General features: G+C 42.6%; 1 protein-coding gene and 1 long non-coding RNA gene across 4 annotated transcripts in view; one reads left to right on the plus strand and one right to left on the minus strand.

Annotated features, from left to right (window-relative positions):
- LOC135546911 (diacylglycerol kinase zeta-like) overlaps positions 1-14584 on the minus strand; it is a 117954-nt gene that overhangs the window by 101234 nt on the left and 2136 nt on the right. The window lies entirely within an intron of this gene.
- LOC135557361 (uncharacterized) lies at positions 251-13685 on the plus strand. Its single transcript, XR_010458205.1, has 3 exons — positions 251-639; positions 9099-9178; positions 13527-13685. It is a non-coding gene; the product is annotated as an uncharacterized LOC135557361 (long non-coding RNA).

Raw genomic sequence — 14584 nt, forward strand, 5'->3', positions numbered from 1 at the left:
ATAAAACGGTCTATTTTTAGACAATTGGAGGAGATTCCCCCTACTCCCAATGTTTATCTTTGATAGTTGAGAAACATTCTACGGCATGTAGCAATAAAAAGTAAGGCCTTGAATCCTACACTACCTGTCATATCTACGGAGTTACAGTATGCCTCGACATTTGACCTCAGTGATGTTCACGGATTGGACAGTATCGCAATTGTAAAAGCTAACGGGCAGACAAGTTCAGTTGAATTTCACTTATTGCTTGGCACACGTACTACAACAATAAACAGTTGGAAGCGAGAGGACTGAGGAGAGATGTCTCCGTGTGTCTCCAAGCCTCCTTGATTTCACTTGCATTCCTGGCTGATAGTGTAGCGCTGTGTGAGCAGAAAGGCGAGGAGCAGAGCAGAACGGGCTGCTGCACAACCTTACACGTGAAAAGGGATTGCTGTAAAAGACAGCGGGAATAAGAGTATGTGACTTCGAGATGGACAGAGACAGACAAACAGAAAAGACCGAAATAGAAAAGGAGGACGTGTGAGTGGCAGACACAGACGGAGAGGACATGCAGAATATAGAAAGAGGAAAAAAACGAAGGCCGACATCTGTCGTGGGGACCATCTGGTCTCTTATCTCTTCAGTCTGACATCAGAGGTAAGGCATCAGGCTGTCCCTGTCCCTTCTCATCATATAGATCAGGCCTGAGCCAAATACGCCCACAAGACGAGATCCGTCACCCGGCCAGCAGGTTAACAGTAGCCCGCGGTGGACATTTGAAATATATTTGTTTTATGTAGTCAAGCGAATGCCACTTAGGTCATCGATCCGTCGAGGTCATCGATCCGTGCGAGTAACATCCAATGTCCGCTTAAAGCGGTTGAGACGAAAATAGTAGTTTGCCTCTAGGTTTTGAACGATTGGGGGTATAGCTACACTAAACAAAAATATAAAAAATGTAACATGCAACAATTTAAAAGATTTTACCGAGTTACAGTTTATATAAGGGAATCAATAAATTGAAATGATTTCATTAGTGCCCTAATCTATGGACTTCACATGACTGGGAATACAGATATGAATCTGTTGGTCAGAGATGCCTTAAAAAAAAGGTAGGGGCGTGGATCAGAAAGCCAGTCAGTATCTGGTGTGACCACCATTTGCACTCATGCAGCGCGACACATCTCCTTCGTATAAAGTTGATCAGGCTGTTGATTGTGGTCTGTGGATTATTGTCCCACTCCTCTTCCATGGCTGTGCGAAGTTGCTGGATATTGGCGGGAACTGGAACGCTGTCATTCACGTCGATCCAGAGTATCCCAACATGGTCAATTGGTTGACATGTCTGGTGAGTATGCAGGCCAAGCAATAACTGGAACTTTTTCAGTTTACAGGAATTGTGTACAGATTCTTGCGACATGGGACCGTGTATTATCGTGCTGAGGTGATGGAATATCATGACAATGGGACTCAGAATCTCATTACGGCATCTGTCCATTCAAATTGCCATTGATAAAATGCAATTGTGTTCGTTGTCCGTAGCTTATGCCTGCCCATACAATAACCCCGCTGCCACCATGGGGCACTCTGTTCACAACGTTGACATCAGCAAACCGCTCCCCCACACGACGCCATACATGCTGTCTGCCATCTTCCCTGTACAGTTGAAACCGGGATTCATCCGTGAAGAACACCCTTCTTTAGCGCGCCAGTGGCAATCGAAGGTGAGATTTTGCCCACTGAAGAAGTTGGTTACGACGCTGAACTGCAGTCAGGTCAAGATCCTGGTGAGGACAACGAGCACACAGAGGAGCTTCCCGAAGACGGTTTTTGACAGTTCATCAGCTGTCCGGGTGGCTGGTCTCAGACAATCCCACAGGTGAAGAAGCCGAATGTGGAGGTCCTGGGATGGCATGGTTACACGTGGTGTGTGGTTGTGAGGCTAGTTGAGAGGCTGGTTGGACGTATTGCCAAATTCTGGAAAACGACATTGGTAGAGAAATGAACATTCAATTCTCTGGCAACAGCTCTGGTGTATATTCCTGCCGTCAGCATGCCAATTGCACACTCCCTCAAAACATCTGTGGCATTGTAGAGTGGCCTTTTATTGTCCCCAGCACAAGGTGAACCTGTGTACTGATTGTGCTGTTTAATCAGCTTCTTGATATGCCACACCTGTCAGGTGGATCTTGGCAAAGTAGGAACGCTCACTAATAGGGATGTAAACAAAATGTGTGCAACATTTTTTTGGAGAAATAAGGGACGTTATATTTCAGCTCATTAAACATTGGATCACCACTTCACATGTTGCGTTTTTATACTTTTGTTCAGTGTATATTATAGACGGTCTGTCACACGCTATTGTCAGCATGAAAGCTGCACAGTAGCTGTTCGTAACATGTAGTTGTCCATGGCATAGCAACTGACCTAATCCCTTATTCTTGGAGCTTTCTACCATCAGACATTACCATCAGAAATGTTGCATGGCGATGTGTTTTACGAAAGACCTTATGCCACTTCAACTGAAGTGTCAGAGCTGTTTAAGTGTGTGAAGCTCAGGGCTGCAGGATATTTATATGCCCGCTTCTTGAGAAATGCTGACTGAATTCGATAGGAGGTCAAAGTGAGGAACCATGAGATTGTGGTCTATGTGACTGCTAACCAAAGAGATAGCGGCATTGAGCCAAGTGCCACTCAGACCCCTGAAAAGAAATAACAGTCTGAACTCTCTGACTCCCTCTCTGACTGTACGATGCTGTGTATTCAAGCCCTACTGCCAGAGGGGTTTAGAAATGGATCGATTATTTGTTGTTGAGTCACTGGCCTTAGAGTCACATCAGGCTCGCTTGTATGTGAACTGACATTCTGCCATGTGCCACTTTTAGCTGTTTATCAAACCTCTCAAGACGAGACACGGTGTTCTGTTTTAGTTGAGTGGCTGTATGGTTCTGCTTTTAGTACAGTACAGAGCTAACTTCTCTTTGGGTTGATGCGGCAGTGCGTGGGAGGCAAAGTTCAAACGCACACTGCCACCAGTCTGATTTTAACACCGGCCAGGAATGCAGACATGTACATGGTGGTAGATATCACGTGTAATGAATCCCTTTGATCAAGGGTATTACGGGTGAAAGAAAATCCACCAACATTGAGAATTCACTGAATTAGTGCATGCAGCACACGCACACGCACACACACACACACACACACACACACACACACACACACACACACACACACACACACACACACACGTAGATGATCAAAGATGAGAGTAGATGGCCAGGGAAGGTGGAGTGATGCCTGTCCTACAGGATGGCTCTACATTCTATTTCTCTGTACAGTCTCTTTGGTTAGCGAGACATGACACACGTGCGTTTTGGCCTAGACTTTCATCTCTATTTGGCCAATTTCAGCCGACCAAAGGGTTCTGCTCTCAGTCTCTTATGTTCTCCTGATGAAAGAGAATCACTCTTCCTCCCCTTTCTAACCCACTCCATGTCTACGTGTCCCTCTCTCTCATTGTTGGCCCTGTGCATTTATACGCAGATTCATTTAGTCTGAAAAAAAAGAAAGATAAGGCCTTGAAGTACTTACAACCTACTCATTTTAGATGCACACTGCATGTCTGGTTTAAAAGCACAGGTGACCATTGTCACTCAACAAATTAACACTTCAGGGCCACTTCAGGATATTTAATGTATTTCAAACTATATCCACTAGAGGGGATTGTATATCATCTCCACCCATGGACAAACAAGCTTTGGCAATGACAACGACCATATGTGCTGGCAAGAAAGCCCAAACAGAACCGGGACCATGCTAAGATGCTAAGATGTGACAAGGTGTGTGTGTGTGGGGGGGGGGTCACCAATTTTATGATAGAATAACGAAAGGATCTTGTATAAAAATGTCCCATATTTTGTTGAATACAAAGGTCATGCTGCTAATCAATGTTCCATATTAGAACACTCCGAGCTCTCTTGTACTATTCCAATCAGCAAGAAATAAACTACACTCTGCCATACCCAAATCTTTCAATAGGCCTAGCTCATTACATTCCAGTTGCAGCCAAGTTACCATGACCTGCTGAAGCAGAACAAGCAGCAGACTTGTGAGCAGAACAAATCTGATAATCAGACCATCACCAAAAGGACCAGCAATTTCCAACATAGTTCATGGAAGAAAATAACGTATAAACCTAAAACATGGCTGTGTGTAGCCTCCATTACTTTGGTCTAACACACCTCTCCTATTAGAAAGTGTATTTTTCTGTCACCTTTGAAGGTCATTGGTGAAAGCCGAAACGTCAAGCTTTTAATAGTTGCTTACATTTTTTTTTTAAAGTGCGTTTTTAATGGTGAGCGAGCGCCGCACCTGTTCCTTTTCAATGATTTTCCTGTCACACCCTCGTCTCCAAGGTCACGAATAAACCATCCGCTTTGTCTGAGGCAGACTTCCGTCTCTCAGATTGGCAATTGCTTTTGCCTGTCAGCCTGACTCAGTCTCAGCAGGCATCTCAGCGTCCTGGGGCCCCTGCAAGCTGGGCCCTGATAGAAGGCCGGCGATCTGAACCCAGCGGCACATTAACCTCCCACTGAGTCCAACACTTACTGTTATGTGACAACTTCTTCAGTGGCAGAGGGGACCAGAGAGACACAACACCTTACTGAACACCACAGGTGCCAGTCTTAAATAAAGTGGTACATTACAAGTGGTGGGTAAGTATACTGTACGGCAGCTGAAAGAACATTATGCAGAATAAGGAACTGGGTGGGATACGTAATGAAACTATGGCAGTAGAGAAATCTGCCGAGTCGAGGTAATCCGGAAGAATATCCCTGAGACTTTCTAATGAGGAGCCGAACCACAGCTGCTTCCTACCTGGGCACATTATGTGAAAGCTTCACATAGAAAGGACATTTTCCTAGAACAACGCAGAGCTTCCTAGTCCTGCAGAAAGAAAAAAAAAACATTATATAAAAGAGAACTTATAAAAACAGATGGATTCATCCTTTTTGGATCCCCTTGTGGAGGAGGGGAAACGAGACAACGACCGATTTCTGTTTGAAGAGTGAAACGGTCTCAAACTTAAGTCAACGCTTCATGTTCCAAGTCTTTTGTGTTTCCTCAACCGCTCTCAACCAGCCAAACCTACAGAACCAGTATAAAGCTTGGAGGTTGTAGATCTGGATATGCTGCTACATTCCCACATATTCCTTGGGGTTCTTACAACGACTAAGACTTGTCCTAAACACAGTCGATAACACCCGAAGACAGCGCTTCAGTGCAGTTACAGCAGCCGCCTGTGATTCATCTGCCATTAGAACAGAACTGAGACGGATGCCCAGAAAAATCGGGTTCATTGGTAGAAAAACACGGTAAACTTGCTAGGACAACGCTTCATTTAATTCACTGCAGTCTAATCCTGAGAGCAGAGAGACATGCTGTGGCTGTTCCACTAGTCAGTTGTTCTGTGATTATTTCTCTGTAGTGTAATCACTGTACTGACAATACAAAAACATCCCCACAAGGTAAACCTGGACCTCTGCCAAGAATGGGTGTTCTGTGTGTGGGCACCCTTCAGCGGCTAGGCCTTTTTTCCTCTCTCCGCTCACCTATCCAAATGAGAGTTGTGCCGTCGAAACTGAAGCCCACTCAGCAGTGGAGTTGGAGAGTGTGCTCTTTCTTTCTTTCTTTCTTCCTTTCTTTCCTTTCCCCTTCCCTTCCCTTCCCTTCTGGTTTCATTTCAGGCAGCATAGGATAGGGTGGTCATACAGTATAACTGACATGTTCTTATACACAGTTGGCCAGCAGGTATCTTTAGGACAGGGGCTTGAGACCATTAGGTGTGATATTAAACTTTTCCCAAATGCAGTGGGAGTCCCAGGATCCTTAGCTTAGTGATGAGCTTTGAGGGCGCTATGATGTTGAACACTGAGCTGTAGTCAATGAATAGCATTCTCACATAGGTGTTCCTTTTATCTAGGTGGGAAAGGGCAGTGTGGAGTGCAATAGAGATTGCATCATCTGTGGATCTGTTGGGACGGTATGCAAATTGGAGTTGGTCTAGGGTTTCTGGGATAATGGTGTTGATGTGAGCCATGACCAGCCTTTCAAAGCACTTCATGGCTACAGACTTCAGTGCTACGGGTCGGTAGTCATTTAGGCAGGTTACCTTAGTGTTCTTGGGCACAGGGACTATGGGGGTGTGCTTAAAACATGTTGGTATTACAGACTCGGACAGGGAGAGGTTGAAACTGTTGATGAAGACACTTGCCAGTTGGTCAGCGCATGCTCAGAGTACATGTCCAGGTAATCCGTCTGGCCCTGCGGCCTTGTGAATGTTTACCTGTTTAAAGGTCTTACTCACATCGGCTACAAAGAACGTGATCACACAGTTGTCTGGAACAGCTGATGCTCTCATGCATGTTTCAGTGTTACTTTCCTCGAAACGAGAATAGAAGTAATTTAGCTTGTCTGGTAGGCTCGTGTCACTGGGCAGCTCGTGGCTGTGCTTCCCTTTGTGGTCTGTAAAAGTTTGCAAGCCCTGCCACATCCGATGAGCGACAGAGACAGTGTAGTATGAGTCCTGTATTGACGCTTTGCCTGTTTGATGGTTTGTCGGAGGGCATAGCAGGATTTCACATAAGCTTCCGGGTTAGAGTCCCACTCCTTGAAAGCGGCAGTTCTACCCTTTAGCTCAGAGCGAATGTTGTCTGTAATCCATGGCTTCTGGTTGGAGTATGTATGTACAGTCACTGTGGGGACAACGTCATCGATGCACTTATTGATGAAGCCAGTGACTGATGTGGTGTACTCCTCAATGCCATCGGAAGAATGCCGGAAAACAGTCCTGTAGCTTAGCATCTGCTTCATCTGACCACTTTTTTATTGACCGAGTCACTGGTGCTTCCTGCTTTAGTTTTTGCTTGTAAGCAGGAATCAAATAACTCGACAAAAACCCACACAATAGCACATTTGGTTAGGGGACCGCAAAATGGCAGCCATCTCCTCCGGCGCCATTATCATAGCTAGACCTATAGAATAACTGCTGCACTAGTTGCGATGTACTGCACTGAATGCTGCTAGACTACATCTACATTCAGAGCTGAATTTCAGCCAGAGATGTGCCAACAGTCAAAGGTCAATTATCAGTTGCCAGGTAACATCAATAACAACATTTAACATAATCCACATGATCAGAGAACACACTCTCTCCCTCTATCACATTTTTCTTGTTCATTTGAATGTTGATTCCCCATGGAGAAGCGCTACACTTTCCCCACACATTATTTACATTACAAATAAACCGTGTTGAACATCACATCACCTTTTTGTTCAACAGTAAAGCGTTGGAGAGGGCAGCACTCCGAAAAACAAAATGCTCTCTTAGCAGCTATGGAAAGGTGCAGAGGCAGCAAGAAGGAAATGGAAGGCCACATTGGCAGACCAGTTTGTCTCAATTAACAAATGCCCACAACCATTATCTTCTGGTGAGCCTTATACCACTCTGAAGCCCATTGGTAGTGCCTACTTTGGTGGTCCATATACATTTAGTCTTCTAGTCTTCTTTTGCCTCGATATTTCTCAGTCTCCATTTCTCTTCCTGAGGAAGCTGAGCTGTAACTCAGCTGGTGTTACAGCTCAGATATATCTCACTGTTAACACAGGAAATGAGAGGCCAGTCAGTGAGTCCAAATTGAGTTGCTCAAGTCTCTTCCTCTGCTCGTTGTTATTTGCACCCTGTCAAATTCTCACCCAGACACACTTTCACCCTCTTCACATATGCTGCTGACTCTGTTTATTATCTATCCTGATTTCCTAGTCACTTTTAACCCTACCTACATGTACATTTAACATAATTTACCTCTACCTCGTACGGCCTCATACCCCTCCGCACATTGACTCGGTACTGATACTGCTTGTATATAGCCTCGTTATTGTTATTTTATTATGTTACTATTTCCTTTTTTAATTTAGCCACTTTCTTACTCTGCATTGTTGGTGAAGGGCTCGTACGTAAGCATTTCACAGTAAAGTCTGCACTTGTTGTATCAGGTGCATATGACAGATGCAATTTGATTTGATTGCAAGGTGCATTGATTGCTTAGGCGCACCATGACAACCGGACATCCTTTCATTGTCAGCTGTCATTTCCTTTTCAATTGTAGGAATCCACTCTTTTTTCTTTTTCTTTCTTATGTTAGTTTGTTTCCGTGTGCGTGTGTGTTTCTGTGTGCGTGTTTCTGCGTGCGTGTTTCTGCGTGCGTGTTTCTGCGTGCGTGTTTCTGTGTGCGTGTTTCTGTGTGTGTGTTTCTGCGTGTGTGTTTCTGTGTGTGCATGTGCAGGTGTCTTTGTGTAGCCTATCATTATTTCCTCCCACTTCAATTCCTTGGTTAAGATAACTATGTGTCCTCATAAGATGGGAGAGGAAACATAATTATCCAACAACTGTGGAGAGAGATGTGGCCCTTCTCAGCTGTTGCAGAGAGCTGCAGTATTATTTTCCTTTATTAGCTGCTTGGTCTGCCATATGTGACAACGGCTTCAAATGAAATCCCAAGTTCAAGAACAACGGAGGCACTCCCCCAAAAATGTTTTAAAGAAAGAGAGAAAACGATGAAATGAGGTGACGTCGTTCTGTCTGTTTTGTAAAAGCTTTTTGGAGTGCTGCCGTTTCCCAATGTTCTTGATTGCATTTGAAACTGCAGTATTTTATTTGCAAACTTGACCATGGGAAGAGATATTGCAATAGAAGGGATATTGGATTCACCAGATCCAGGTAGGATTGCTGAAGAAGAGGTAGATCTAAACAAATTGTGTTGAGTGTTCATTTTCACATAGCATTGCTCTCCTTGACTTCATATGTCAGCGAATTCAAAACAAAAACATACAAAGTTAACCGCCCGACATTTTAAACCACACATGATAAAGCATTATTTAAAATATCATTGATGAGGTAAAGTCTGGGAGAGGCTGGCCTGAATACTCTCACATACCAACCTATCTAGTCCACAGCAAACAAAGCTCTGGCCTGAGTTGAGTCATTCATGATGAGGTTGAGAGTTACATACCAGCTGCTCCCCAATGTTCACTAATAACTTTTGTTTCCACAGAGCAGTGTTTCCCAACCCTGGACAAGCACACCTGATTCCACTTGTCAACGAATCATCAAGCCCTCAATGAGTTGAATGAGGTATTTGTCAAGAGCTACAACGAAACTGTGTACTGTTGGGGGTGCTCGAGGACCAGGGTTGGGAAACACTGCCATAGAGCAGGTATTGATTTTGAGCTTGAACAGACAATGGCCTGTTTAACCTTTGTAGAGATGAAAATACTTAAATATTATTACTGTGTTAACTGGTCCTTTATGGCTGCAGACACTTCCTGGAAAACCCTATTACTTGACTGTGAGAAATAATAAATGACACCCGCAGACAGGGCAGTCTTTGTAGAATCAGACAATTCAGAGCCCTGGCAGAGTAAAATAGGCCACTGGAACCTTTCAGTGTTGTGCATTGAGTTGTGAGAGAGTCATGGTCAGAGAACAAAAACCTGGCGTGGTCAGAGATACGTGACATACGTACCTCTGTCTAGCCCACACCTATTTGTCTGACAAAGTTCTTTTCTTGTTTAAATAGAAATGTTCCATGTTAGTAATGGTGTGCAGCATAATAAATAATAAATAATAAATAAATCTACACCTGCTACACCTAATAAATCTACACCTGCATTGCTTGCCGTTTGGGGGTTTAAGGCTGGGTTTCTGTACAGCACTTTGAGATATCAGCTGATGTAACAAGGGCTTTATAAATACATTTGATTTGATTTGATTTAAAATGCGGGTAATTACAAGTGACTCTCTGGAGAGGAGGGTTTACGATCAGCATCCATTAGTGTCAGGGGTCGATGGGGAGTCCAGACGGGACAGTTTGTTCCCTTCGTTAGAGGAGCTGTAGCCCTGCATCTCCCTCCATCAAACCACAAACAACCTTAACCAGAGAGTGTCAACAGAGCCGTAAGGACCTACCTTATAGGCGTATGACCCAGAGACAGAGGACCTCAAATGAGCTGAAATTAGCTTTGTCTGTTTGTTCAGTGTCAATACAGCCTTTCAAATTAGATTTTGTGTCAACACTGAGTGTCCCAATGTCAATGACAGGGATGACAATTTCCTTCATCTTTATAACATGCAAAGACTCAGGAAAGGAGTACAAAGGGCATTATCCATTTTTTTCTGAGAGGCCTGGTGGCTTTAATGTCATTATGCATTTCAATAGGACGTGTGGTGCACGTCGTCGTGCAGGCTTTAATGTCATTATGCATTTCAATAGGACGTGCGGTGCACGTCGTCGTGCAGGCTTTAATGTCATTATGCATTTCAATAGGACGTGTGGTGCACGTCGTCGTGCAGGCTTTAATGTCATTATGCATTTCAATAGGACGTGTGGTGCACGTCGTCGTGCAGGCTTTAATGTCATTATGCATTTCAATAGGATGTGTGGTGCACGTCGTCGTGCAGGCTTTAATGTCATTATGCATTTCAATAGGACGTGCGGTGCACGTCGTCGTGCAGGCTTTAATGTCATTATGCATTTCAATAGGACGTGTGGTGCACGTCGTCGTGCAGGCTTTACGGAGGGAAGCACAGCTGGTGCTGGCTCATTTCAGTAAGGATGGATCTGGTCCGGTATTGGACGCGTATCATCTACGTAGGTCTCCACAGAATGCAATATATCATAGGTCTCATTGATTAAACAATCGCATCGGTTTTCATCCCTGAATCATCCGCAGGGCCATTTGCACCAGTTGGGTGTAAAAAACAAAAAAAAATGGTCTTAAACTTTAGGTCGGGCGTAGCTACGGGATGAGAATTTATACCTGTTGTACCAACCAAAAATAAGATTAGTCGATTGAAGACCGGCGTAGGCAATGCACATGCGCAAGATTTGATGCTTCATGATTATGGTTGCTAGGCAGTGCCCATTACTAGGCTGTTACCTTCCTTGTGGCAGCTCTAAAAACTTTGCGAGGGACGCCCCATCACTTTCACAAAACCCACCATCTGATGCATGTTTTCTGAGCCACAACTGGGTGGATATTTCAATAATTATTGTGGGAATGAATATCACAGAATGATGAAAACAAAGTAGACTAAATGCCATTGCAGGCATTTATCATATTGCTGCTTATTGAAACTCCCAAAGTCATCCAACCGTTTTAAAAAGTTTAAAGCAATATCCGTGTGGAGTCAACTATCATTTCAGCACCGTTATGATTGGGACAGCGTTATCGCTCTGCTTTGAGACAAGGGTGGGAACATCTTGATAAATCAATCAATGTCAGATATTTTTGTTTTGATATTTGGTTCCAATTAGGCTGGGGAAACATTAGCCAAATTGAGGTGAGTGGTCATGATGATAATATTTCTTCTAGTTTGCTCGTCTTGCAGTGTCATCAGAACATTTTGCTAGCATGTTATGTAGCCTAGCATAACAGGTGGATTATTTTGCTCCTCTCGCGTAGTAGCCTAGGCTATCTCCTACCAGAGATTCACTGAAACAAAATCACATTGATTGATTATCAGAAATCATGGAACTTCTGACAATCAATTAATGCAATTTTGTTTCACTGAATCCCCGTCAGGGTATTTGGATATTTGATCTCTGGCTGGGCAAATTAGTGGGAGGTGGCAGCTCATCTATGAGTTTGTTAATATCTAAATCAGACACATTTGGCATGCTATAATGAAGCATAAGTCAAGCGTATTCTTTTGCTATTGACTCAAGCATAGGCCACTCGAAAAAGCCTGCGGAGGTTGTGATATATGAACACGAAACTTTTGAAAATATAGATTTATATTACTGTCTGTGCATATCATGAAAGAAGACAATCGCAGGCGTAGCTCATAGAACAGCTGGTGCAACAGGTATGATGTTTTGGTACGGCATAAAGCACATTTTACATCAGATGTAGAGTTACAACCCACTTGTGGAACAGGCTTGATGTGTTGGTGATCTGATCTAAAGCACAGGATAAGATCAACCTTATCCTGAACACCAGAAACAACATTCTGCGAAGAAATGGAATTAGAAATCTCTGCCTTAATCTGTTGCTCCCGTTTCTCCTAAAAAAAAATCTAAAACAATCCGCACAGTTTATTTGCATATACAGTAAGAGATCACCAAAGCTCTCCTCCAACAGACAATATCGTATGCCACAGGTTCCCTCTATTTAGTTTCAAATTGAAGGGATGACCTTGTAACCTCTCAGTCATCCTTTACCCTTACTTACACTGCATGGCACCATTTATTTACCAGGTTAATCCCATTTAGATTAAATGGGTTTCTTTCCATTTGTCTGGTGGCCTAAAAACTAGGACTAATTCATCCTAGTATAAAGATTGTGAGAAAACTTGGGACTTCAAATTTGCTGCCATTTGTTAATGTGTTCATTTGATAACTTTTCGATTCCCCACCGTTTTAATCTGCTGGATAGAAGAGCATGCACCTGTCTGAGTCTGTGAGCCTGCTTCAAATAACAAACTATAACAATTCAGTATTCAGACAGCGGAATGCCTGGCGGTCCAAATGACCAGGACTGTTACTATAAATCAGGGGTTGGAACTGAGATTATTTTTCAATCGTTTCGTTCTGAACAGAACCATAATTTTTGTTTGTTCCATTCCACTGTTCCGACCAGCAAAATAAAGTTCTGATAAGGTTTGAACCCCCAAAAAAGTTATGGTTTATATCATTCCTTCCTAAATCTCTGAAATATATATATTTTTATGGACATTTGGCTCAACATTAAATTACTTCACCATGCTACGGCGCGGCCAAGCTATACAGTTGATTACATGCATTGGACAGACAAATGTAGGGTGCGAGATGCGACTGACATTTTGCTTGTGGGAGAGAGCAAGAGAGGGTGGAGGAGGTGACTTGGCTTGAAGCACTGGGCATCTTGTTATGGCATAATTATACCTACGCAGGAGCTGCTTCTATGAAGGAACTTTTAATGTCTTTGAACTTCTGAGAGATGGCTTAACGTTGGACCAGAGCTAGCTAGCTAACAAGCGTTTGTGTGCAGAGCAGCACTAGAATTAAAATGAAACACGTCTTATCTTTTTGTAGTTAACAAATCTACTGTAAAACGTGATAACTTGCATTAAAATAAGTTAATCCATTCTTCTCTAAAAATCTCTCTAATTTCTGAATCCCACTTGTACCATCAGTAAGCTACAGTAGCGTATGCTTCGGAGTGGAATGGGCAGGTATATAGCCTACACATGCACTGGCAAAGATTTTCAGCTGGCAGGTAGACACTAGAATATGCTTCTGAGTAACAGAGTGAGGACTTTGCATAGGCGCTTTGTTGTGGTTTTTTTGTGGGACTGGGAAAAAATGCCAGGAACATAAAAGAGCATTATTAACCAGTTCCCATGCTTTTAAAAATCACGGTTCTGTTCCGGAACAGTATAGATCACTTCATTCTCAGTTCTGATTCTGTTCCTCTAAAAAAATGTATTTTCTTGTTTTCAGATCTGTTCCCTGAACTGGTTCCAACCCCTGTTATAAATCTGAAACACCATCTGGACAGCATTGAAAGCTTTTCCCTTAGTTACATAGTATAACAATTGGACAGACCTAGTGACAAATCATTCACCTTAGGTTGAACAATACAGTGAGCTCATGTGAGAGAAAATTACAGACATACAAATGTATAAACTATCTCAACTAACCTGTACCCCCGCACATTGACTCGTTATTGTTGTCATTTTATTGTGTTACTTTTTATTTTTTACTTTAGTTTATTTAGTAAATATTTTCTTAACTCTATTTCTTGAACTGCATTTTTGGATAAGGGATTGCAAGTAAGCATTTCACTATTCGGCGCAAGTGACAAATAGAATTGTATTTGATTTGATTTAGAATATCATACCCACCCAAAAATGCTAAACTCCCCTGTTATTGTAATGGTGAGAAGTTAGCATGTCTTGGGGGTTTGATATTTGTGCGTCTAACTTTCTCATTACTTATCCGTAATCATGGTAGCATCCACATTAATGTAGAAACATAGTCTATTCTTATTTACAATAAAAGTGACTCCAAAGTCAAACAACACATTATTTACCATTCATTTCTATTGAAATGATCTGAAACACAACCAAAACAAACAGCAAATGCATCTAACAAATGTGTAGAGTCTCAAGCTTGATGTAATCATTGAGTGATATGAATATGGGACCAAATACTTAACTTTGAACTACTTTAATACACAAGTGAATTTCTCCCAATACTTTTGGTCCCCTAAAATGGGGGGACTATGTAGAAAAAGTGCTGTGATTTCTAAACGGTTCACCAAATATGGATGAAAATACCCTAAAATTAAAGCTGACAGTCTGCACGTTAACCTCATAGTCTTTGCATCATTTCAAATCCAAAGTACTGGAGTACAGATTCAAAACAACAGAGATCATTGTACATTGTGTATTTATCACAAATTTCAGCTTTTCACTAAATCTACAATACTAATTTAATCAAAAACAAAACAAAAAGGTAGTTATCATTACTATGCAATTATACAACAGCTTTGGTGA

This window comes from Oncorhynchus masou, chromosome 1, assembly GCF_036934945.1.
Source record: "Oncorhynchus masou masou isolate Uvic2021 chromosome 1, UVic_Omas_1.1, whole genome shotgun sequence".
Lineage (NCBI taxonomy): Eukaryota > Metazoa > Chordata > Actinopteri > Salmoniformes > Salmonidae > Oncorhynchus > Oncorhynchus masou.